The sequence below is a fragment of the Cervus elaphus genome, chromosome 28, assembly GCF_910594005.1.
Source record: "Cervus elaphus chromosome 28, mCerEla1.1, whole genome shotgun sequence".
Classification (NCBI taxonomy): Eukaryota; Metazoa; Chordata; class Mammalia; order Artiodactyla; family Cervidae; genus Cervus; species Cervus elaphus.
In genome coordinates, this window is record NC_057842.1 from 27,062,935 (window position 1) to 27,090,597 (window position 27,663).

The 27,663-nt window shown below is 39.5% G+C and overlaps 1 protein-coding gene, 1 non-coding gene and 1 pseudogene across 2 annotated transcripts in view; all 3 read right to left on the reverse strand.

The window, feature by feature from the left end:
- Nucleotides 1–27,663, reverse strand: part of RSPO3 (R-spondin 3) — a 92,997-nt gene that overhangs the window by 57,316 nt on the left and 8,018 nt on the right. The gene's annotated exons all lie outside the window — the stretch shown is intronic.
- Nucleotides 3,673–4,509, reverse strand: LOC122685324 (annotated as a pseudogene).
- Nucleotides 7,792–7,898, reverse strand: LOC122685646. The gene has a single exon (XR_006338496.1). It is a non-coding gene; the product is annotated as a U6 spliceosomal RNA (small nuclear RNA).

A 27,663-nucleotide genomic window follows, 5' to 3' on the forward strand; every position in this document is an offset into this window, starting at 1 on the left:
TTCATCTTAAGGGAAGAGTTTTTACTTTTTATTTGGAAACCACAGAAAACTTTGGTCTGGATTGACTGTAACAACCCTTTTAGCCTTAAAATCTTATAATACTAAGAGAGAAAATAGAATACTTGTCATGCTGTTTCTTTCCCCCCTACTCTAGTAATACCTTCATTTGCAATTTCCAAATCATTTCTTTGCAAACAATGTTTTGTATTATTATTTTATTTGAGCATTGGAGGGATTGGTGGTGGGGAAGTTTCATAGAATATCTAACGTTTGAACTTCATCTTAGAAAATGTGTTGAAGTTAGCAGTATGTAAAAAGGCCATGGTGGGGCCGGAGGAGGGAACACCACATTCATTCCCATCAAGGAGACGGGCATGAGTTCCATGCAACTGATGCTGAACTAGTAGTGAATGGAGGTATAAGGCATATCAAGAAAATTTTGAAGCACAGGATAGATCTAGATTACAAAACCTCTTGTGGGCTCGCCCAAGGAAATTATTCTGTAGACTTGGAGGACTTAAACCTGGTGAGTGATATAACCACATCTGTATTATTATAGAGGGGAAATTTCCCTGGCAGCATGGCCGGCATGGAAACTAGAAGACTAAAGCAATGATCAAGGTAAAAAGACAGATGAAAGCTTAAAATACAGCAGAAGTAGTGTGATGTGGTGAGGAAGGGATGCATATTCCAAGGATACTTGGGAGGTGGAGTCAATCAAATATGCTGACCAACAGAATGTGGACTGAATACGTAAAATAACTCGTGTTTTGCACTTTGGCCAGTAAACAGAATGGAAAGGGACTGCTAAATAAAAGCCTTCAGTTGGAGGGAAGGGCAAGGTACATAGAATAAGAAGGTCTACAAATATAAACATGGTTGGGGTCTTTGATTTTGCAGATTTTGTGAAATATCCAAAAAGTGATGCTTAGTAGATGGAGCTTAATGTTGTGATGGTTCTTAGAGATGAATGTGGGAGTCATTTAATTACAGAGGACATCTTGAAAGGGGGAGGTTGCCAAAGATACCGAAAGAAGGAACAGTAGTCCAAATAAGGAAGAGAAAGGGATGTATCATCAGCTAATTTTAGTAATAGGGATTCCCTGGTGACTCAGTGGTTAAGAATCTGCCTGTCAATACAGGAGATGTGGGTTCAATCTCTGGGTCAGGAAGATCCCCTGGAGGAGGAAATGGCAACCCACTCCATTATTCTTGCCTGGGAAATCCCATGGACAGAGGAACCTGGTGGGCTACAGTCCATGGGATTGCAAAGAGTTGGACACAACTTAGCTACTAAATAACAACAATTTCAGTAATACTTTGTATTTCTATATCACTTTTGCTTTCAAAGCATGCATCTCAGAAGGCTGAATTAGTCATGGAGGGACTCCCCTGCTGGTCCAGTGGTTAGGAATCTGCCTTCCAAAGCAAGGGACTTGAGTTTGATCACTGGTCGAGGAACTAAGATCCCACACTGCAACTGCGGAGCCCACACACCACAACTAGAGAAGCCTGGACACTGCAACAAAGACCCAGCGCAGTCAGTAAATAAACAAATAATATAAGCATGGAAATGACTGTTAGTAAGGACAGAAGTTATCTCAATTACTTATTTTGGAACCCCAGACTAGGACTCAATGAAATGCTATAAGCTACTGGACAAATAGTGAGGTTAGATCCAAGAGTAGAAATTAGAACTTTGATACCTGACACCAATCTATTTAGGACTTCCCAGGTGGCAAAATGGTGAAGAATCCACTTGCTAATGCAGGAGACACAAGAGACGTGGGTTCTATCCCTAGGTTGGGAAGATCCTCTGGAGAAGTGAAATGGTAACCCACTCAAGTATTTTTGCCTGGGAAATCCCATGGACAGAGAAGCCTGTGGGCTACAGTCCATGTGGTTGCAAAAGAGTTGTACATGACTTAGAGACTAAACAACAGCAAACCAACCTATTTACATATAAGTAAACTTTAGATGTGTAATGTGGATAAATATAAAGTGAAAAATGGGCAGAATTCATGGAAACTCTAAATTGGGACCTTCTGGTTACAATGCATCAAATACATGGTGAAATTTGTATGACTTTTCCTAAAATTGGGAAAGAAGAAAGTATCTTTTCTTAACTTGTATATGAAAGTTAAGTATGAAGAATATATCTAAATGTATAACTTAGACCAGTTTTCAGTGTCTGAAGTGTGGACACTATCTGTGTCAGTGACTTCAATTTCTCTAGCTATTAAACAAACCTTCCTACTGTTTCTCTGTTTGATAAACTTACGATGCATAACTGATGCAACCATTCCTAAAGGCTCTTGTCATGAGAGCTAACTCAACTTTTTAAATAAAATATCCAGAACATGGAGTTTTCAATGGTACTGCGCATTAGAAAAAGACACAACTTTTATATTAGTATTTATGAAATATAAAACCAACTGCAGCATTGGAATCTAAGTTTGTTTCTTTAACCATTTAAATGATTTTCCAACTTTGTGTGTTCATGCTAAGTAGTGTTAGTTGTGCCCAACTTTTTGTGACCCTATAGACTGTAGCCTGCCAGCCTCCTCTGTCCATGGGCTTCTCCAGGCAAGAATACTGGAATAGGTTGCCATGACTTCCTCCAGGGGATCTTTCCAACCCAGGGATCCAAACCTGTGTCTTCTGCAACTCCTGCATTGCAGGTGGGTTATTCACTGCTGAGCCACCGTGGAAGCCCTTGTGTTACGTTAATTCCCTTCTAAAGCCCAAATGCAAATACTAACATCTACTGTAATTGTTATGCAGAAGGAATCCATTATTGTTGTTGTTCATGTTCAGTTACACAGTCACGTCTGACTCTTTGCGACCCCATGGAGTGCAGCATGCCAGGTTTTCCTGTCCTTCACCATCTCCCAGAGCTTGCTCAAACTCATGTTCATTGAGTTGGTGATGTCATCCAACCACCTGGTCCTCTGTCATCCCCTTCTCCTCCTGCCTTCTATCTTTTGCAGCATCTGGGTCTTTTCCAATGAGTAGGCTTTTCATATAAGGTGGCCAAAGTATTGGAACTTCAGCATCAGTCCTTCCAATGAATATTCAAGAGTTGATTTCCTTTAGGATGGACTGGTTGGATCTCCTTGCAGTCCAACGGACTCTCAAGTCTTCTCCAGCACCACAGTTGGAAAGAATCAATTCTTCAGTGCTCAGCCTTCTTTATGGTCCAACTGTCACATCCATACATGATTACTGGAAAAACCATAGCTTTGACTAGACAGACCTTTGTTGGTAAAGTAATGTCTCTGTTTTTTTTAATATGCTGTCAAGGTTTGTCACAGCTTTTCCTCCAAGGAGCAAGCGTGTGAATTCCATGGTTGCAGTCACCATCCATAGTGATTTTGGAGACCAAGAAAACAGTCTTTCACTGTTCCCATTTTTTTGCCCTCTATATGCCACAAGGGTTCCAAAATCACTGCAGATGGTGACTACAGCCATGAAATTAAAAGACGTTTACTCCTTGGAAGAAAAGTTATGACCAACCTAGACAGCATATTGAAAAGCAGAGACATTACTTTGCCAACAAAGGTCCATCTAGTCAAGGCTATGGTTTTTCCAGAAGTCATGTATGGATGTGAGAGTTGGACTATAAAGAAAGCTGAGCACAGAAGCATTGATGCTTTTTTTTTTCCCCCAATGAGTTTAAACGCGTTTTATTTTTAGACAACCTACGTAACACATTTTCTCAAAAACAATGCCTCTGCTCCAAATAAATCAACGCTCAAAGCAAATGAAGAGCTTGAGATGACATCAGTCCCATCAGTCTAAGTCCTGGTGTTGTGTGGATGAAAAGCAGTGGCCAGCCGATTATGACGACAGGTGATTGAGCCAAAGTAACTGCCAACTTTGTTAACATTTTTCCATCTCTAAGCCATCCTTAAAGAAAATCATATATGGGGTTACACCATTCTCACGGTAGTCCAGCAGAGCAACTGTGCCATCTGGATTCATGTTTTCACCAATAAAGAACTGATCGTTTTTGAAATTAGCAAGAATGTGCTTGATTTGTTCTGCAGCCCCTGTCATAAAAGGTTTTACTCTTTCTGGTCTCTGTTCTTCAAGTTTCCCTTTGATTGACTTCATGTAATCTTTGATGTACTTCTTGGAGGCTTCTTTTGTGAAGCTGGTTTCCTGCAAGTGATGGTTCATGACAATATCGACACCAGTGATTAATGGGTTGTCGGTACCTTGGCCCTCGGGGCCTTCAGCGGAGGCATTTCAACCAAAGAGCGAGTCATCGATGTTACCCTCTGTCCTGCTGACCATCTTCCCCTCCACCTCCAGACACAGCTCATCCGCGACCTCCCGGATCTTGTAGACGTCAGAGAACATCTCGTCATGGCTAATGAGGTCCCGGTAGATGATCATGATGGCGACTGGAGGGAGGCGACAGCTGCGCTGGCTTAGCAGGAGCCCGGAGCTCAGAGCGAGCGCAGTGAGGCCGAAGCGGTGCTCGGGGTGGGGGGCGGGGTGTGGGGAGCGGGCGGAAAAAGCGAATTGATGCTTTTGAACTGTGGTGTTGGAGAAGACTCTTGAGAGTCCCTTGGATTGCAAGGAGATCCAACCAGTCCATCCTAAAGGAAATCAGTCCCGAATATTCATTGGAAGGACTGATGTTGAAGCTGAAACTCCAAAACTTTGGCCACCTAATAAGAAGAGCTGACTCATTGGAAAAGACCCTGATGCTGGAAAAGACTGAAGGCAGGAGGAGAAGGGGATGACAGAGGATGAGATGGTTGGATGGCATCACCGACTCAATGGACATGAGTTTTCCTAAACTCCCGGAGTTGGTGATGGACAGGGAGGCCTGGTGTGCTGCAGTCCATGGGGTTGTAAAGAGTCAGACACGACTGAGCGACTGAACTGAACTAAACGATATGCCATGAAGTAATGGAACCAGAGGCCATGATCTTCATTTTTTGAATGCTGAGTTTTAAGCCAGCATTTTCCCTCTTCTTTTTTACCTTCATCAAGAGGCTCTTTAGTTCCTCTTAACTTTCTGCCATAAGGGTGGTGTCATATGCATATCTGAGGTTATTGGTATTTCTCCCAGCAATCTTGATTCTAGCTTGTGAGTCATCCAGCCTGGCATTTCATATGATGTACTCTGCATTTAAGTTAAATAAGCAGAGTGACAATATACATCCTTGACGCACTTCTTTCCCAATTTTGAACCAGTCTGTTTTTCCATGTTTGGTTTTAACTGTTTTTTCTTGATCTGCATACAGGTTTCTCAGGAGGTAGGTAAGGTGGTCTGGTATTTCCATTTCTTTAAGAATTTTCCATAGTTTGTTGTGACCCACATAGTCAAATACTTTGGCTTAGTCAATGAAGCCGATATTTTTCAGGAATTCTCTTGCTTTTTTATGATCCAACAGATGTTGGCGATTTGATCTCTGGTTTCTCTGACATTTCTAAATCCAGCTTGTACATCTGGAAGTTCTCAGTTCACATGCTGCTGAAGCCTAGAGAGGGTTGCCTTGCCCTTCTCCAGGGGATCTTTCTGACCCAGGGATCGAACCCAGGTGTCCTGCATTGCAGGCAGATTCTTTACCATCTGAGCCACTAGGGAAGCCCAATAATTGATTTTAAATGAACTGTATCTATGAACATAGAGTAAAGAAATCAGATTTTATATCGCATATATTCTGAGGATGCGTCATTAATTATGAAATAAATCACTCAAAATAATATAATAAAAGCTTCCCTAGGGGACTTCCCTGGTGGTCTGCTGCTTAAGACTTGGCATTCCCAATGCAGTGGGCATGGGTTTGATCTCTAGTTGGGAAACTAGGATCTGGCATGCTGCAAGGCTCAGTCACACACACACACAGTTTTCTAGGTGACATTTACTTCAGTTATCAATTCACTTAGAGAAAATGTAGACCTTTTTCCTGCCTAAGTAAGGACAGCAAATTTCTATCATATCTTGAGACTTGATTGTTATAGAATCATTTTTAAGTTTAATGCAATGTTTTGGTCACAGAAAAAGATGTTCCATGGTTCCTCTGGAATGTTTAGCAATATTCACTTTAACAAAAATCTAATACTAAAAATCTGAATAACTTGGCAGTCTCTTTCAAATTTTATTGATTCAACCCCAGAAAATATTGAGAGTCAATGTTTCTTATTTATTCCTAAGTTAAATCTTTTAGGGCAGAAGTGACTATAGTTAAGATCTCTAGAACCATTTGGGCAACTTGGGACTATTAGGTATAACATCAAAATATCAAAAGTTTTTGAATAAATATGATTACTTGTTGTACATATAAGTACAATACTTCTATACATAAACATTTGTATACATACAATGTATACAATTGTATACATACAATATTTGCATATGTACTTGTATACATTCTTAAATAATGATATCTGGATAACAGAGGTCTAGCATAGTCATCCATTATTATATTTGACTGATAATTTGTTGAAAGAGTGACATGTTTATATATACATACATATATATTCTATTGTTGAAATACTGTGCATCATCTGATAATTTTAATGTTTTTGTATACCAATGTTTTAATCATTAAATGTATTAAAATTCACCTATGCTATGTAAATATACAAATGTACACATGTTTTTGTGTTAGACACATGACATTCACACCTCCTATTTGGTATTTTATTAAATCAACATTACAGACATTAGCTGACATGAAGCAGTTAAAATAATCGAGTCTGCCACATCTTTTATCCCAGTGAATCAACTTCTGATACTCTGAAAGTCTGTGCCCAGACCAATGGGTTCACAAAATTCCTAGCAATCTCAGAGAGGAATGTATTCACCAGCTGCTGAATATAGCCCAGTTAGGACTCCACCATTATTATGTGGGAAACATACTGTTTTTAATGGAAACTATTTCTTTGAAAACTTGGAAGATCTTTCTTGTTCTCTTACTGAATAATAATTTCCTGAAGGGAGTCTAATATTTATATTCTATAAATACTTTAAAATAAAACCACAGCAATAAAACAGACCTAACATTAAGTAGCAATTAGCTAGACTTTCCACTAAAATCAAGCCAGCTCAAATTATTAAGAACATGGCTAGCAAGTGATGGCAGATATAGATTTCCCGAAATCTAAGATATGATGAATATTTGGAACTAGATGCCAAGTTGGTGGCCAATGACTGTGCTTTGTGTATCCACAGACTATAGTATCAGAACTAGAAGTGAAAGATGAAAGTGGGTTGCATCGTGTGTATATATGTATCAGGTCAGTTCAGTTCAGTTCAGTCACTCAGTCGTGTCCGACTCTTTGCAACCCCATGAATCGCAGCACACCAGGCCTCCCTGTTCATCACCAACTCCCGGAGTTTACTCAAATTCACGTCCATCGAGTCGGTGATGCCATGCAGCCATCTCATCCTCTGTCATCCCCTTCTCCTCCTGCCCCCAATTCCTGCCAGCATCAGGGTCTTTTCCAATGAGTCAGCTCTTCACATGAGGTGGCCAAAGTATTGGAGTTTCAGCTTCAGCATCAGTCCTTCCAATGAACACCCAGGACTGATCTCCTTTAGGATGGACTGGTTGGATCTCCTTGCCATCCAAGGGACCCTCAAGAGTATATATAGTATTATATGTAATACATATGTACTACATAAAATATTACATATAATATTACATATGTTATATATACATTATATATCATGTTATTATATATAACATATACATATATATGCTATTATACACACATGTATATAGTGGAGATCAGTGCTAAGGTTTTTTTTTTTTTCTTCTTTCTTTAAAAAATATGGAACGCTTCACGAATTTGCGTGTCATCCTTGCGCAGGGGCCATGCTAATCTTCTCTGTATCGTTCCAATTTTAGTATATGTGCTGCCGAAGCGAGCACCAGTGCTAAGGTTTTTAACAAAAATTTCAGATAACTTCTATGTGCCCAACACTACACATGGTGCAGAAAACATAGGAGTGAATAAGACATCTGGTTCCCAATCTCATGATGTTAATCAGTTAATAAGCAAGTCAGCAAAAAAATTAAATGGTCAAAGGTTGTAATGAGTGTTGTGAAGGAAGTAAACAGGTGGATAAAGCAGAAAATAACTCTGGGAATCTACTTTAAATACGGTGGTCAGGAAAGGCCCCTTTAAGAAGTTTACCCTTTCTTTGAGACCAGGAGGATGAGAAGGACTCAGCCATGAAAACCCGAGGGCCAGTACTCCAGGTGGAGCCTCAGTCAGTACAAAGACTGTGGGAAAGAACAGGGCAGAAGGAATAGCCAAGGGGAACCAATGAGGCTGCGGTGCTGTAACTGGTATGAGACGAGCTTAGAACCAGATCCTCCAGACCCTTAATGACCAAAGTAAATAGCTGGGAATGTCTACCAAGACCCTTTAGACTCTGCATTGCTAAGCAGACATCAGAAGGAAAGGAAAAAACACATTTTTGCCTGATTTAGTCATCCACTTTAATTTTTGCTAATTTTATAGGTTATAGAACAGAACCAGCATCTTATATTCCACAAACAAAGGTTTTCTTATGGGCTATAGCCTACCAGGCTCCTCCATCTATGGGATTTTCCAGACAAGATTACTGAAGGGGGTTGCCATTTCCTTCTCCAGGGGATCTTCCCGACCCAGAGATTGAACCCAGGTCTCCTGCATTGTAGGCAGACGCTTTACGATCTGAGCCACCAGGGAAGTCCCAAGTTTTATATTAAAGGATAATGTTCTAACTAGACATAACTTAGGAATTTACATTCAGATTCCAATCTCCAAAGAGCCTGTACATTGTTCTACCTGTACTTTGCTCTTGGGAAGATGTTGTTTCATTTTTGTTTCTCCCATCTCTCTCTAGCAGTAATTTTAGTTTTCTTTGGGGTTTTAAATTTTCATTCTATTGTACTGGAGTATGTGTGGGGGGAGTGGAGGGGTCCTTGGTAGTGGTGAGGAGAAACAAAAATGTTACGAAATATATAAGATGTCATAAGAACAAAAAAGTAAAAAGTAAAACATTCTGCAATCTTGCATATGATCTTTTTTGTGTGTATTTTTCTGAATTCTTGCCATTAATGACACATACTGACACAGTCTAAATAATTTAGAGCAACAACATTATCGTTTTCACTTATGATCTAACCTTCCTTTTAGAATCCCACTATTATGTCCTTTTTTCCTCCCATTAAATGAATAAAATAACCTAAGGGCTAATTCCAAAGTTGATTCTTCAAACGCAGTGAAAACCATATAAGTTTTCATGTGACCTACCAATAGCTGTAGTCGATGCTGAAACTGCAGCAAAAAGCATTTGTAGAATCAAAAATAGTGGAATTTTTCCCCCTTAACTACAAGTAGAAAATCTATTATAAAGTTAATGCACTCTGCTACGGGTGTAATACATAAGGTACTGAAATCAACATCTCCAGCTGTTGGTAGGAGCCGGAGAGCTTCCCCTTCTCCAAGTGGCTATGTTCCCAAGTGGAGGTGAATAGAGGACAAGAAGGCGTGGATGGGGGTAACGGAGACCCAGATTCTGTAGAGAGCCAGGACCTGTTGATGAGTTAGTGGGTGGTAATAGCAGCGTTTTTCATGAGACAGATCCAACAGTGTTCATCCAACAGTGGGAATCATTATGTGCTCTGGTCTGGCTGAGCCATTCCTTTTTTTTTTAAGGAGAGAATTAATTAGAAATCAACATAAACAGAAAATGTGATAGTTTAATGGTAATGAATCTGCATGGGTGTGATTCCATAACTACTAAGTTTGCATTCTTGAATGAAACAAACTTCAGTTTGTGCTAAAAACAAACTCCACTTTGTTATATTAGGAATAAACTTGGATCTTCTCACCACATAGCATGCTCAAGTGGCATATCTCATGCTGAAGTCTTAGCATAAGCAAACAGCAGGCAAGGGACTTGTGGTATTTTAACAGGCACAAGAAGATGTGCAAATAGTGGGTATACCATTAAATAAATCCAGCTTTATGTTTGACATCTGAAATCCTGAGCAGAAAAAAAAAAAAAAAAAGTGGATTTTTTTTTCCCTAAGTTCACAAAATTGCTGACACAACAGAAGGTGCAGACATGCACCTTTGTGAGTAGGATGTGTTTTTGTATTTATGTGTACCACTCACCGTGGCACTGCCTCAGTCAGAAATGGGGCTTCCACGCTTCCTAGAGGAGCACAGGGGCTGGGAGGAGGAGAACTGGCTTTGGACTTAAACCGAGTTCTGACATTTACCAGCTGGAAAAGCAAAATGTACCTCTTCATCTGGCTATTCATCTAAGAGATTGAGTTTTCTAAACATCCAGACATGGGGCAAGTTGGTGAACATTCAAAGATGAATAAAACCAATAATCTGTGTCGAAGAGTTCACAGTCTGATTATTTATTTAGATAGACAACAGTTGTGTAACCTCTCTGAACCTAAGCTTCCTCACCTGTAACCTGAGAATATCTACCTGGTAGACATAGTGGGGGTGGAGGGAGGGAATTAAGTGAGAGCCTGTGTAAGCACCCAGCACTATTACAGGTGTGTGTGCATACATGCATGTGTAAGCACCCAGCACTATTATAGGTGTGTGTGCATACGTGCTAAGTTGCTTCAGTTGTGTCCAACTCTGTGTGACCCTATGGACTCTAGCCTGCCAGGCTCCTCTGTCCATGGGTTTCTCCAGGCAAGAATACTGGAGTGAGTTGCCATTCCCTCCTCCAGGGTATCTTCCTGACCCAGCAATGGAATCCACCTCTCTTATGTCCCCTACATTGGCAGACCGTTTCTTTACCACGAGTGCTACCTGGGAAGCCCACTCTTATAGGTACCTGTTACAGATCAGTAAGTGTAAGACATTTTGTTTTACCTGAGAAGTACCAATCACGTTCTTGTATTATGTCCGCTCTTATTCAAGGCAGCTGGGAGCTTTGGTCAATAATAACTCTTCAAAAGCCTCCAAGCAAGGAGACGGGAGATTTGGGGAACCTTGAAGAGCCAAGGATTCACTAACAGTCCTAGAGAGGGGCTACTTTTTAAGGACTGCAGACACAACTTTTAATGAATATCCAAGATGGTCTTACACAACATTCTGAGCAAGAGGTCCTCTGGGACTCTAGCAATCCACTGAAGACAAGAACTTGCTTAAACAGATGGAAAGAGGTCAGGCATGCCATGGAAGTGGTACCAGAATGATAACAAAAAACCTGAAGGTTCTAGAGTATGTCCAGACTAAAATCTAGACTAAACTTTGCTATGTGTGAAAACGACCTGGAGTACTTGTTAACAATGCAGATGCATAGGTTTCACTCCAAAACTCTTTGCTTTTGGGAATGAAGAGGCGGGCTTCGGTAGCTCCATCTATAACAAGCACTCTAGGTGAATGTGATGGAGATGATACTAGTATCATACTCTCAGTATCAAATCATGGCCATCCTCCCAACTAGGTACTTACTCAGTGATTACTGGAAATTCTCTACTAGGGACTGGGAAACAAAACATGGTCCCTGGCTCAAGAATTCTATAATACCATAGTAAAATAGTCTGTTTATATTCTGAGGGCTATAAATATATAGTTTAGAAATGAAGTACAGCAGACATTAAAAGGTAGGCGCAATTACTGATGGTTGAGGTATTTGAAGATTGCAGAGAGCAATTAGGAATAGTTATGGGACTTGAGGGAAGAGAAGAACTTAGACAAATGGAAAGAAATGGAATGTTATGAATAGGAATGTTCATAACAGGAATATAAAAAGAATATTTGGGACAATGGTGAATATAAAGCTGTGGAATTTTAAGGGATCTTAGAACTCTTCCTTCTCTCTTAAATTTCAAATGAGAACACTGACACCCATAAAATTAACCAGCTTTCAGCTGATAGAATCATAAACCTTTGGAACTTTAGAGAGATTTAGTTCAAACAGCTTCCCCAGAACAGTCTATTTAATCATGTTTAGTAAAACAAATCTTATGATATCTGGGGGCAAACAATGTAGTTATTTTACAGCATCCCATCATATTGAACATATTAACACATCTCCCCACAGTGAACGTAAATCTGTCTTTCACAAAGTTCATATGCTTAGTTGCTCAGTAGCGCCCAGCTCTTTGTGACTCTATGGACTATATCCCACCAGGCTCCTCTGTCCATAGGATTTTCCCGGCAAGAATACTGGAGTGGGTTGTCATTCTCTTCTCCAGGGGGTCTTCCTGAATCAGGGATTGAAGCTGGGTCTCCCGCATTGCAGGCAGATTCTTTACTGTCTGAGTCACCAGGGAAGCCCTCATTTGACAGTACTTCCCAAGTAATCCAACATACCAAATAAACTTAATCAGTTAAATATCTTCCTTTGGGGGTGTTTTAGGGGCCCTTTGAAGCATACTATTACGTTGGAGCAAAAGTAGTTATGGTTTTGGACCCTGAATTTTAAATCATTATAATTAGGCTCAAACACATTTTTATTAATCAAAAGGAACCATTACAATCAACACATTTTTGCCAATGAGAAATAACTTTGTTTATTCCTATAGCATAAAAATCCATGCTTTGGGATTCGATGAACTCTTGGAAAGCATTTTCTGAGTCCTGTTGGTTGCGGAAGCATTTTCTGTGCAAAAAGTTGTCGAGATGCTTGAAGTGGTAGTCAGCTGGCAAGAGGTCAGGTGAATATGGTGGAGGAGGTAAAACTTCGTAGCCCAATTCATTCAACTTTTGAAGCATTGGTTGTGTGGCATGCAGTCAGCTATTGTTGTAGAGAAGAATTGGGCCCTTTCTGTTGACCAATGCCAAACTCAGGCATTGCAGTTTTCAGGGCATCTCATTGATTCGCTGAGCATACTTCTCAGGTGTAATGGTTTCACTGGGATTCAGAAAGCTGTAGTGTATCAGAGAGGCAGCAGACTACCTAACAGTGACCATAAATTTTTTGGTGTAAGTTTGGCTTTAAGAAGTGCTTTAGAGCTTCTTCTCCATCCAACCACTGAACTGGTCATCAACAGTTGTCATAAAAATTCACTTTTCGTCACATGTCACAATCCAATTGAGAAATGGTTCATTGTTGTTGTGTAGAAGAGAAGATGACACCTCAAAACAACTATTGTTTTGATTTGTGGTCAGCTCATGAGGCACCCACTTATTGAGCTTTTTACCTTTTAATTTGCTTCAAATGCTAGAGAACTGTAGAATGGTCGACGTTGAGTTCTTTGGCAACTTCTGGTGTAGTTTTAAGAGGATCAGCTTCGATGATCCACTCAACTGATCTTTATCAACTTTCAATGGCCGGCCACCGCACTCCTCATCTTCAAGGCTCTCCTCTCCTTTGCAAAACTTCTTGACCCACCTCTGCACTGCATGTTCATTAGCAGTTTTGGGGCCAAATGAGTTGCTGATGTTGCAAGTTGTCTCTGCTGCTTTATGAATCCATTTTGAACTCAAATAAGAAAACTGCTTGAATTTGCTTTGTCTAACATCATTTCCATAGTCTAAAATGCATATAAAATAAACAGCAAGTGATAATTCATTAGCAAAAAACATAAAGAAATGCACATTAAAATGATGTAGAACATAACCACATTTTAAGAATGTATTCCAATATCAAATGGCAAAGTTCAACAACACAAAACCAAAATTACTTTTGCACCAACCTAATACCATAGACCATGCTCAATATGCTTTCTGTTTTCCTTAAGACAGTTTGTCAGACAATACCCAGTGCCTAGGATGGAAAGATAGATAAGACCTAGGAGTTTCAAGTATGGTTAGAGATTACAAACTCGGTTAAGCCAGCGTGGTTAACTCTGTGTACAAACCAGGCAGAAAGAAAACACCTAGTTGGCAGATTTGAGCTGGATTTTGAGAAATAAGGAGAAACTGGGTGGGGGGTTTGAATTTAATCTTAAATGTAATCTGGACGAACTGTTTATGGACAAATCCAAGACATGATCTAATTTGGTTTTAAGTGAATCCTCTCTGATGGTGAGAAGAGATGTACTGGAGAAGGAAGACTAAAGTTGAAGGAGTCAGTAGGATGTCCTGTTCTGCACCTGGCATTGCTGTCAGCTCAATTAGTATAGCATTAACTGGATGTTAAAAAGAAAGCACAGATCTTAAAGTTATTTCCAAAGAAGATGGGCAGGACTGACAGGATTTGACAATCAGTTTTCAATGGGCAAATGAAGGAGTAATACATGTTGAGTTGGGGGTTTCTAACTTGGGAGACCAGGCATAAAACGATGTGGTAACTGAGATAAGGGAATTCAGATATCAAGCCAGAAGGACAAGTGATGAGGGAGGGAGAAAAGTAGGTAAAAATGATTGTTTTATTTTGAGGTCCTGGGGCTTGGACTTGTCTTATTTCTCTTATATCCCAAAGCCATAGCACAGGACAAGGCATATTAACAGGTTCACAATATACCATAAAGAAGAATACCCTAACCCCCTTCATTTTATTAAAAAGAAAAGTCAAACCCCAAAAAGCAAAAGCTGAGGTTTATGGAGTTTGGTGCCTTGACAAGGATCTCCTGGCATTAGTGGCACTCTTCAGGGTATTTTTTTTTTTTTTTTGGTTTGACTGGAATGTAAAATTTGTGGAGAGAAATAGAGGGGAGAGAAAGTTAAGACTAAACATAGGAAGCAGGCCAAGGAGCTGACCATGACAATAACAAGGATACATCATGGTTTTGAAAGGTGATGGGACTTTAGGACAAGTTGTTCTTGCATTATATGAGTTCAGAACACAAAGCTGGGAATCACAGCGCTTGAGATCCAGCAGTTTAATCATTACACCTGAGCATGTGAGAACTTAGGAATGGAATCTAAGAGTTCTCCAAAACCAAAGAGAGCTAAAATGCTGACACTAAGTGTAATTTCTTACAGGATCAATATCCCATTACATTTTCCAGTGTTTGAGATCATTCCCTGATGTTCATTTCCCTGTGATTAGTCATTGTGGAAGACAGGTCTTGGAAAGTTAGTTATTAGTATTGCCCAGAGTAGGAGCACAGACAGTTGACTGTTATACCTCTGATGTTCTATCTTCCTTACTGGATGAAAGAAATGTTCCTGTGGTCCATGACAAGTGATCACTCTCCATTGAGACTATAGAGCCAAAATCTTTAGTAACAAAAAGAGATCCAAATTGGTTCATTTTCTATCATGCCCGCAATAAGCATGTTCCTTTGGATACTGTATCATCAGAAAGCTCTCAGTCAGTTTTAATCAGGAAGCTAATTTCAAGGTCCTAATTCATGACCTTATATATAACAAAAGTAAATGATTATAGACAATGAAATAACAAAATGGGAAAGTATTTTATCTTTAATAATTTTATAAATTAATATATTACTATGAATTTGTATTTTTAGTTTCTTTTAGCTTATAAGGACTATTGAGGGAGTCATGGGTTTAGAATTTTATTCTTAGATTTAAAAGCATTTTTGTTCATTCTTTAAAATGGTCCCCCTTTTGGGGTACCCTTTTCCCTCAGAATTTCCCCACATCCCACCTTCCAGGATGAGCTCACGCTTGGGTATTACAATGAGAAAGGAACTTCAAGAACCACCAATTCACCTTATCAGTCAGTAAGAATAATCTCATCCATAACAAAGATTTCCCGATTTCCCTTAATTTATATGCCTTTGTTGTCAGACTCAAAGAAAATTTTATTAATAGTAGTAATTTCACAGGAAGATAAAAGAGGATTCTGCCAATGCAGGAAAGGCTATAAACTTGTAGTAAAACAAAAGACATATTCCCCTGTAAGAAACCTGAGGCTGAGGTTTGCCACTTACCACCTTTATGATGTTTATACAAATCACTTAACATCTTTGAGTGTTATTTATAAAGTGAGGATGGTAAAACCTGTTCTGCTCATTTCATAGGATATTGAAAAAATCAAGACAAACATGAAAAAGAGCTTATAAGTTACACAAAATTATTGGGTTGCCCAAAAGTTCATCTGGGTTTTTCCATAAGATGTAAGATGTCCCATAACATCTTATGGAAAAACAAAAGTTCATCTGGGTTTTTCCATAAGATGTAAGAGGTTCTATAGCATCTTATGGAAAAACCTGAATGAAATTTTTGACTAAGCTAATATATTGATATGTTTGTTATTGTTAATAATGGGCATGATGGTACTCTACCATCTCAGGACCAGATTTGAACTTACCATTCCCAGGAATAGAATAAGAATACATTTGACAAGAAAACTGACAACTTTATTTTATGGCAATATGTATAATTGAGTTATTTTTTTTTTTTAATTGTGTCCTCTTGTGAGTCTTGTTACACTAGGGACTTTTTAAGGTTTAGATCTTGGAGTAAGAAAATGAAGAGATTGTGAAATAAATAGCCAGTGAACAGATAATTTTCTTTGAAATGACCATTAATTAAACAAATAGGAAATCAGATTGCTGGAAGATCCACAGAGCACTTCTCTGGAATATCAGTCCTTGGAACCATCTGCTGTGTGGTGTTTGGTGTTACAGAATGGCCACAGGAGTTGTTTCTCCTCTTGGCTCCACTGCAAAGTGAGTTTGGTCAAGTAATTCACTTCTCTGGCCTCTCTTTTTCCTCTTAAGTTACATAAGGGAATTATACCACAGACATAATTTCCTCCAATCTTCCTAGCTATTAAAACATGTTGTACACCTAATCCACATGGCTCTTTCTCTAGTATTCTCAATTTCAGTAAATGGTACCACCCATTGGCTAGAGCCAGAGAGCCGAGCGCCCTCCCCATTCTCCTCCCCAATCCCTTTGCTATGAACAGAGCTCACATCTTCCATTTCCTACTACCACTTCTACTCCTGCTGAGCAGTGACAGTGGACTTTTCAGAACAGTAGCTGTGATCTTATCAGGCCCCTGCTGTAACAACAGTTTAAAGGCTTATACTTCCCAAGTAACCACTTCTGCCAGTGAGCCCAGTTTACTCTTTCAACCTCACTTGTCTAAGAAGGCGTTAGTAGTTCTGTCTCAGTAGCAGAAAGAGAATTTCCTCACTTAAACCTCCTTTGGTCTTCATGGTTAATGGACTTAATGAAAAGCAGAGTGTAATGGAGAAAACAGTGCTTCAGGCTAGAAGATCTGGGTACACACTTAGTTTGACCCCTGCTGACTATGTCATTTTGATCTGTTTCCCAATTAGTTTAAGCCTTAGTTTCTTCATTTCTAAAACAGTTAACTATATATTGATATTGCACAAGACTGGGGTGAAGGTTACATGAGATAACACACATAAAACACTTGAGGGTCACCTCTCTTTACTCAAAATCCTTCACAGGCTAGTAATAACACACAGAAAAGAAGCGGGTCATATAATTTTCAGGAATCTGAATTCTGACAACTGATTGACTTAAAGCTATCAAGTGATGTTAGGAAAGATCACTAACAGACTTACATAGAAATCCAAATAACTTGTTGACATGCATTTGCCAAACTTGTGCTTTAAGTATTAATAGATCGGATTGTATGTTCCATGTAGTGAGTGGTCAAAGGTTACTATAAAAGGTTTGGAAAATGCCTCTGAGATATGAGCAAAAATGCACTATGTTTAAACATACAATATTTTAATGCTTGTTTGATAAAAGTAATTCCAGTTAATGAACTAGTGTGAAAGTTCAACTATAGATATTGTTCAGTGACAAAAAAAGAAATTCACTCAGCTAAACCATGTCGCTCCATTACAAGCTTTACCTAACAATGTCAACCATTTTTATGGTTTGCATGGCAAACTTCCTATGATTGTCACAAAGGTCATGCTAAATGATGACTCCTATTCATTGGTCATAAATTTTCAAACAAGAAAATACCAGGAGACTCAATAAATTCCAGTGTTTTCTGTTGATCTGTCTTCTACTTTCCTGTGTTTTCTTTACAGTAGATCTACTGTCCTTATTCTCCAGAGAAAAACCTGGATGTTCATGAGGCTTATTTGTAAATAATTCAATTTCCAATTCTATTTAAACAAGCCCTAAAAAAGAAAAGCTATATAGCTTAGCGTGTCTTGCTAATCTGGCTTATTTGTAAACAATTTGATTTCCAGTTATATTTATGCAAGCCTTAAAAAAGAAAAGTTATACAGCTTAGAGTGCTTAACAGTTCTCATTTATTGTAAGCTGATTATTGTTTAATTCTGGTTTCATGTTTCTTTTCCCTTTAACCACTGTGATGTATTACGAAGGCAGGTTTCACATGTGCTTTGCTCACTTTTGTAAGCTCAGCACATACTAAATGTTCAATAAATAACTGTTGAATGAATAAATGAATGAATTTATGCTGTTTTGATAAGGGCTAGGTTTAATTTCAACTTTTCCCCCAATAGAACTTCTTTTCCATTTGTTAGTTTTTAAAAATACGATCTAAAAAACCCCATGAAGAGAAACTTACGCTGCATTCAAGCCCTAACTCCATATTCTTGAAGTTTTGATGAATAGTTGTCAAGTTTAGAGAATGCTACAAGGAAGAAAGGGAAAGTTCTTTGATCTTACTGTCACAGGGACTTCAAGATCAGTCTCCTGCTTTCAAATAAAAAAAAAGATTAAAAATCAGATTTTATAATGGCTGCAACTGAATCACAGACTAAATGATTTGTCTAAATTATACAGCAGAGTGTTAATCAGAAATCAATTCACCCACCCTCTTGTGTGGCATTTCTCTAACCATAGTCCAAACTCACAAAGATCAAGATTCTAAAAAGCCAAGGAAAAAGATATTCTCCTTCAATGAAGTTTACCAAGTTTCCATTTCATCTTCCTTAAATCTCTTTCTATTTTCTTTGCTAAATCATCAACAAATACAGGATTCAAGTGGGATCCGACTGGAGACTCAGCATCAAATGGTTGTCATAATAAATTAGACTCAAAACAAGGAGGAATAAAATCTCACTGTAGATATTTTAATAATATTCTTTATAGAGCATTGTTTTTCTAAAATGATTTTCAGCAGAAAAAAAAAAATCCTATGGAAAGTGAAGAAAAATCCTACTCCTATAAAGAAGAAAAAATTACATATACTAATAAGAAATCTTAGATTGTGACTTGTCAATATAGAAACTGAATTAAAATTCTTGGCTTTTTATATTTTAATGTAGGCCTTAAATCATCAAGGGAAGAAAGAAACAATAATTGGTGTAAAGGATGAATACCTTTTCTAATCAAGTATCACAGTAATCATCAATATAGTAGAATTAATTTAAAATTCAGTCAGTGAAGCCTCCAATGCTTTAAATTACTTAGCTGGGTAATCTCCTAGTATATAAAACACTTGAACACGCCATACAAATAGGAAAGCACAGATGTGGACTACTGCTCTTCCACCCATTGAGGCTAGGGTACCACCCTGTTTTAACAGGTGGTATTTGATATAAGCATTAGAGCCTAGCCATTATCCTTTTTAGTAGTTCTTGAATAATATAGAAATGAGAACTTACATCAGATAGGATCTCAGATGTATGACTTCATTTTCTTGGGAATATGGAGAAATAGCTAAGAACTGTATTTAACTGGCAGGGTTGATCAAAAAAATCTGTAATTGCCCCTCACTTTTTATTAAATCATTAAAAACACCAGTAGCCAAGTTTTACTATTCTCAATTTAATCGAACTCATTTCCCCTACATTCTGTGTACATTAAAACATGTCATCTCTCTGGTGATAACTTAAAATAATATTTTGCAGCTCAGGTTCCATAGAGTTCAGTCTAACTCTTGTCTTGATTTTTTTCCCCCTTCATCATTGTCTCTAGTGTCCCATATCGGATCTGGGCATCAGATAGCATAAGGCTTATTGTTGCAAACATTAATAAGATCTATCATTTGGGAACACTTACTTACACTTTGTCTCATCTCTAATGGAAAGGATTTCTCTAAATATTTACACCAGAACAGTTGTCAGAATGAATCCTGCAAAACTGCTGGCATACTCCCAGGAGCAGGGAGCTGGTGTTGGGGGGAGGGGGGGATTCCTGGCCCCTGGTTGTCTAATCTTAAGCAGTCCTAGATTTTCAGGAAGCTTCTTGCTGGAACATGAGGGGGTTGTATTAACAAAAAGGTACTTTAGTGTGTAGACCAATTCAAGTGAAGTATCTGAACAGCCACTTTCACTTATTGCTCTTATAAAAATGGCTCTCCATTGGCTTTAGGTTTAAAGTAAAAGGGACGGTTTAGGTTTCAGAGACCCAGCAAACAAATTGTACATGAGGAAAGAATCTTGTACAGGAACTGTGAAGAAACATCGAAATCATTCTACGCAATGGCCCTCAAGGTGCTTTAATATATAGAAATGTCTTGTTCCCTCCATGAATTGCTGAGCGAGAGAGTCAGCATGCAAGAGTTAGACAGGAGAGAAGTGAAACCTGCCAAGATAAATGTAGCAGTGTTTTATAAATTAACTCCGCTGTGTTTGTTTTTTCTTTGGAAGAGCCTAAAATTAAGGCTATTTGACTCATCTTAGTAATGGTTTAGAATTTGAGGAGTTGATGAGGAAGTTAAGTTTGGGCTAGAAAGGGAAGAGAAAATATCCTACACTGGAAAATCTCGGCAATTTTCACTTGAAATGTGTTCTTATCTGATGAACGATGGTACTTCTGCCCCCAAAGTCTATGAAAGAAGTAGTTTGGTTAAAAAACGATTCCACAAAGGTTTCTGGGTTTGTAAGCACTCCATTATAGTATGGGCAGTTTATTAAGTTCAAAGGCAAACAGTTGACAATGAATTCCGGGAAAGTCAAGGAGATGTCCATGTGGGTACTGAAAACAGTAGAAGTAGCCTGAAACGGTCTAGAGCTACTCTTGCCGGAAATCTCCCTTATTCTATTAAAAATTAAATGTTGAGGTATGGACACATAATGGTCACAAGTCTGAAAACACATATGAATTAGGGCTGGCTCCTGGAGGCTCCATGCTTGGTAGAATGGCACATGCTATTGATTGTACTAGGGCCAAGAATGCATCGGCATGATCTTGCAAGTCTAGCTGGCTTCCAAGGGAATCCCACTGATTTATGTTAAAAGCTTGGATTTACATGAAGCTCTGGACAGAACTGGAATGCTGGATGGATGTCTTAGAAATATGCTACAGGAGACACTGCCCATTTTAAATTACAATAGTCTTTGTGGAGGGGGCTACAAGTTAACATTTTAATATTGGCATCAAATGAATGTGTGAATTGAGACCAGAGGGGCGTAAGGATACTACTTTTGGGCTTTACTTCTTGTTATCTAATAGTAATGAGGGTCCTTTTAAACTTAGATCAACAAATCGGTCATACATTGGAAAATAAGACTGAAATCTGTAAGAGACAAACCTTCAGGGACTCAATGAAAAGTCAAACTGTTAGTTGCTCAGTTGTGTCCGACTCTTTGTGACCCCATGGACTGTAGCCCACCAGGCTCCTCTGTCCATGGGATTCTCCAGGCAAGAATACTGGAGTAGGTGGCCATTCCCTTCTCCAGGGGATCTTCTCGAGCCAGGGACTTAACCCAAGTCTCCCACATTGCAGGCAGATTCTTTACTATCTGAGCCACCGGGGAAGAGGCTCAATATGTGGTCCTTTAGTTTGTGGCCAGGCAACGTTCAGGTTCAGGTGCAGTTCAGTCGCTCAGTTGTGTCCAGCTCTTTGCGACCCCATGGGCTGTAGCACGCCAGGCCTCCCTGTCCATCACCAACTCCCGGAGTTTACTCAAACTCATGTCCATTGAGTCAGTAATGCCATCCAACCATCTCATCCTCTGTCATCCCCTTCTCCTCCTGCCCTCAATCTTTCCCAGCATCAGGGTCTTTTCAAATGAGTCAGCTCTTTGCATCAGGTGGCCAAAGTATTGGAGTTTCAGCTTCAGCATCAGTCCTTCCAATGAACACCCAGGACTGATCTCCTTTAGGATGGACTGGTTGGATCTCCTTGCAGTCCAAGGGATTCTCAAGAGTTTCTCAAGACTCTCAAGAGTCTGGCAACATTAGTCTATATCTTTTGTATTTCATGGCAGAAACTACATGTCATCAAAAAGTATGATACAAGTAAGCACATTTTGCTGCTAAGTTTCCAAAAGTTAAGATTCTTCCATTCTTAAATCAGTTCATGGTCAGATTTAAGACCAAAGAAAATCAAATACATGATTCATTAAACTGCCATCATATTGATAGCAGATCATGATAACTCTTTGGCAAAGGGTATGAGTTCAGAGTTTACTTGCCCAGTGTTACCTGGAGATTGCCAGTTGCCACAGAAGGCTGGCAAGAATGAGAATCTGACTTCCTGCCTTTCTGTGGATTTAAAAAGAAGCAATCTCACCCATCCACATGTTTAAACAAAGACAGACTCAGGTCATAGGAGTCTAAGGTTTAAGATCATGGGAGTACTGAAGTATACTGACGTCATTCTGAATCATAAAAGAATGTCAGACTTACCACATTTAGGACACTAATCAGTGGGGACTCTGTGTCTTTGTTCAATTAAAGATCCAACACTCGAGGTGACAGAGTAACCTTTCTGGCTATTGAGGCAATGCCAATAGTTTCAAAGGTGAACTTTCACTGAGATTATTAAGGATAGATATATATGTGCTACTTGAGTATTTTCCTATAGAAAGGTTAACAATCTTCTCCCATGCTAAGTTGCTTCAGGCGCGCCTGACTCTTTGTGACCCTGTGGACTCTAGCCCTCCAGGCTCCTTTGTCCATGGGATTCTCCAGACAGGAGTACTGGAGCGGGTTTCCATGCCCTCCTCCAGGGGATCTTCCTAACCCAGGGATCGAACCAACTTCTCTTACGTCTTCTGCATTGGCAGGAGGGTTCTTTACCACTAGAGCTTCTACTTTCTAACATATTGAGAGCTTAAAATCAGAGCACCACTTAGCTCTTAATAATTTTGACTTAGCTACGGACAGTGCCACACTTTAAAATGGTACTGTTTTCAGTAAAAGAAATCCTAAGTTTGCTCTTGGTGTTTTCCTAGCTCTAGAGGTTTTAGAGCTCCTATCCTGTGTAATGTACTTCTGTTTTCTTATTCCCAAATATTACTTCAGTAATATTATATCTAAATTGACCTTAGGATGTTTACAAAGATCCTTTCCCTTCCCTCCCCATCCTAATCGGACACCTCTTGTACAAAGACTCAGGCTGCATTCCTGGAGTTCTTTTTATCTACTCAGGAAGGGAGGAGGAGCGCGTACAGTGGTGACATCTGGAGCTCTGAATGTGTGGTTTGCCCTCATGCAGGCAGACAAGGTGGTTTATAAGATGACCGTGATTTGCACTGGGCACGTATACTGGCGGCAAGTTTCCATCTCGTGCATGCGTAGGGTGAATAACCTATTGAGGAAAAAAATTGGTGGAAAAGCATTGTTTTCTGGTGGGTTTCCTGCTGTCTGTAACTCACGATTGCTCCCAATCCCCAGGGACAAGTAACTAGGTCTGACCACGGAGCAATGGCTCAAGCGTGCTGTGATGACCCTCTGCCCCCAAAGCCTGGCTTTCCTCAGTCTAATTGCTTTTGGCAATTGTGGTTATTGGGATTTGGCCTAGTGACTCACTGGAACCCAAATTCTCCCAAGGAGCCCCCTTAACAAGCAGAATTAAGTCTGACAGGAAGCCCAGACTTCCACTTCACTTTTACACGGAGTTTTCCCTGGCTTATGGCAAGGTCTGAACATCGTTCGTGGGCTAGAAAATAATAAACAAGATTTAATGAAGATAACCACTTAAAGAAGAGCACATTAGGAGGGAAGGAAGAACAGTAAGTTCAAGGATAAACAACCTACTGCAAAACTTCACCCATTAAGATAGAGTTAAAACTATGCTGTTTATAGTAGTTTCATTGATCACCAGTAGTCAATCTAAAGTTAGTCAGGAATTGTAGAAACCATAAAAGAAAAAGATGTTTATTTTTTATTAGAGGCTATTTCCTAACCATTTCGCTTTTCCTGAAAACAAAGAGGACTCTAGGGCACAATCATCTGTAAGACTTGAAAACAGTTGTTTATGATGATGTAGCTCTGAAAAACATCTTTGGTATGGCTGATACCTCATCTTCCATCCTATTTACTGCCTTCCTCACCCCTGCTGTAGTTCAACAGCAAGCACTCTGACTCCTGAATCCACTTCTCCTGGCAGCAAGGTTCCCATCAGGGAAACCAACAGCCGCATCTGTTACACTCTCCATCATGTCCTACTGTGGGCCCTTTGGCATCTCTCCTTAGACTCTCTGAACAAGACAATTCTAAATCACATGATCTCGGCCGAACCAGTCAGCGCCACAAGTTTAAACAGGACTCAACTGATTAACAAACTGGGGCTATCAGATAAATAAATGCTCTACATTTTAAACTACTATCTGTTCAATGACACAGCTCTCATCTCTTATCATAATCCCCACAAGTCTATTTTGTCTAACTCTCATGAAACTGGCATTGTTTTCAAATTGTTCAGCTCTCAGTGTTATCCTCAGATGAAGGTTTCAATAGAACTTCTCAGTTTTGATGATGGGGAAACAGTGTAAACAGTGTCAGACTTTATTTTTGGGGGCTCCAAAATCACTGCAGATGGTGATTGCAGCCATGAAATTAAAAGACGCTTACTCCTTGGAAGGAAAGTTATCACTAACCTAGATAGCATATTAAAAAGCAGAGACATTACTTTGCCAACAAAGGTCCGTCTAGTCAAGGTTACGGTTTTTCCAGTGGTCATGTATGGATGTGAGAGTTGGACTGTGAAGAAAGCTGAGCGCCGAAGAACTGATGCTTCTGAACTGTGGTATTGGAGAAGACTCTTGAGAGTCCCTTGGACTGCATGGGGATCTAACCAGTCCATCCTAAAGGAGATCAGTCCTGGGTGTTCATTAGAAGGACTGATGCTGAAGCTGAAACTCCAATACTTTGGTCATCTGATGCAAAGAGCTGACTCACTGGAAAAGACCCTGATGCTGGGAGGGATTGAGGGCAGGAGGAGAAGGGGATGACAAAGGATGAGATGGCTGGATGGCATCACTGACTCCATGGACATGAATTTGAGTAAACTCTGGGAGTTGATGATGGACATGGAGGCCTGGCGTGCTGCAATTCATGGGGTTGCAAAGAGTCGGACACGACTGAGCAACTGAACTGAACTGAACTAGCATCACCAGGATTGTTTTTGAAAATGCAGATGTCCAGGTCCCATCCCCAGAGATGGTTGTATCTAGTCTAGGGTGGAGTCTGACTTTTTTTTTTGAAGAGCTTCTAAAGCTTTTGAAGAGCTTCAGGTGATTCTAATTTGAAATCAGGGTTGAAAATCACTGTACCAAGGCCCACAAAGCAAGAATTCAGGGTGGAAGTTAACTGTTAATGCTCATGGTAAAAGGAAAATAAATAAGAGATTTTATGAAGCACCATAAAGATAACTTTTCTGGATAACAAACACTAGCCAGTGAAATATCTATTGTGGTTATAAATTACATAGAAGGATTTTGATATTTAACTGCAAAATTACATACTTTGCCCACATTCTCATGACTTAGTTAGTCTTCTCTTGAATTGCACACCATAGATGGGAAGAATAATCTTCAAGTACTTCATATAAACTGTGCTATTCTATTGCTTCTAAGCAACTTTCTATGTTTAAAAACTATCAGTAGGGCAGGTTTAAGAAAGGAGAGGAAAAACCACCAAGAAAGGCAAGAGATGTGGGAAAGAGTATTAGAATACCAGAAGCAACCTCTGGAGTAAAAGTCTGAAGAAGGCTTGTGGTTAAAGGAGGAGGAAGAGATACTAAGCAATGAGAGGAAGGGAAAGAAAAAAAGTAGGGTAGGGTTTGAGAGCCCCCGCCCCATCCCCCGCCAAGATTGCTTCAAGTACTCCAATCCCAACAGTTGAAGTGACATGAAAAAATCAAGGAGGGCCATGAGTTTTGAAGTCAGTCCTGAGCTGGAAGCCCAGGTACCACATCTTACTCAAGTGACCTCAGGCAACTGATATGAGACTATTGGCACCTGTCTTACAGGTTAAGTGTGAGCACTCAGATAATATTTGCAAAAACATCAAGGACAAAGTCTGGCACCCATGGGTGATTAAAACACAGCGCCTATTTAAATCATCATCATCACATTAGTCACTTTAATAAATAAATATACATGCACATTCAGATAGAATGCATGTGAATATAACTGGTTCTGAGAACTATAAAAATATAGCTGCCATGCAGTATCTATACACACTTTGTCATAACATTTCACCTCTTTCTTATCATCTAAATGTGACTGATGCCGCCTCTTCTTATTGGACAGCCTTTGACGAGATGACCGTGTTCACATACGTCCAGTCCCATTGTATGAGGGTACATAACAATGGGAAAATAGCTGCTCTTTTTCTTACCAGCTAATCAAGCATATGTTAAGAAAAGAGTGTTCTAAAATAAGCATTTCACAAATTATGTCATTTTATATTGTGTGGTGGTGGCTTGTATTATGTGGTTATAAAATGGGGGCTGCTTTACCACTTACTCTCAGGAATGTGCTTTGTATTGGGGTATAATTATAAATGTGCTTACCAGCTAGTTTTCTAAGGGCAATTTTTGGGAGTGAATATGGTGCATTGAATTATTGTGTATCCATTTTAGAGAGAAGTTTTAAGGTAACTAAATCTCAATCTCATGCCCCTGTCAACTGCTCAGAAGAAGGAGAACAGGCATGCTAGAAAACATAATCTGCTTCCTGATACAGAAGACCCAACTTGACTAGCAAGCAAAGGCATGGGACCTGGTTGTTACTGAGTAGTGTTAGTCATGTTTGACTCTGCGACCCCATGGACTGTAGCCAGCCAAGCTCCTCTGTCCTTGGGATTCTCTAGGCAAGAACACTGGAGTGGGTTGCCATTCCCTTCTCTAGGGGATCTTCCCAATCCAAGGATCGAATCCAGGTCTCCTGCATTGCAGGCAGATTCTTTACCATCTGAGCTACCAGAGAAGCCCTAACTGGTTGTTACTGAGGCTAGACAATTACTCAATGGGCATGATGCAGAAGTAGTTCATGTTCTATATAGATGTACTGAATTCCTCAAGTTTCAATCCATTCTGAGAATTTGTGTTTACTTTATTTTTACGCTTTTTATTGGGATATAATTGATTAACACTGCTGTGATAGTTTCTGGTGAACAGTGAAGGAATTCAGCCATACATATACATGTATCCATTTTCCCCCAGACTCCCCTCCCATCTAGGCTGCCCCGTAACATTGAGCAGTGTGTACATGACCATCCCAAAGTCCCTAACTAGCCTTCCCTCCATTCTTCCCCACTGGAGAATTTCTTATTTTAAGAGAGTGTGCTTCGAAAATTCTGCTTGAAAGTAGAACGCTATGAGTAGATGTTAGATCCAAGTGGAATGACATAAAAAGTCACTTTTACACTTTAGGAAACATCTTTCCTTACTATAAACTTTTTTAGGTCTCCTAAGATCTGTGGCAAACTAATACAGCTCCACAGTTGATGAGACTTACAAGTATTATCTTCAGTTGGAAGTCTTGGCGACGTAAAATTAAAGCTCCTGATACCAGTGACCACTCTCTTATGTGCACAAACAGGGCTACAAAAATGAGAAACCACAGTTGAGAATGATATATTAGGCTCCTTAAAACAGATGAAGTGAAGTGAAGTGAAAGTTGCTCAGTCGTGTCTGACTCTTTGCAACCCCATGGACTACACAGT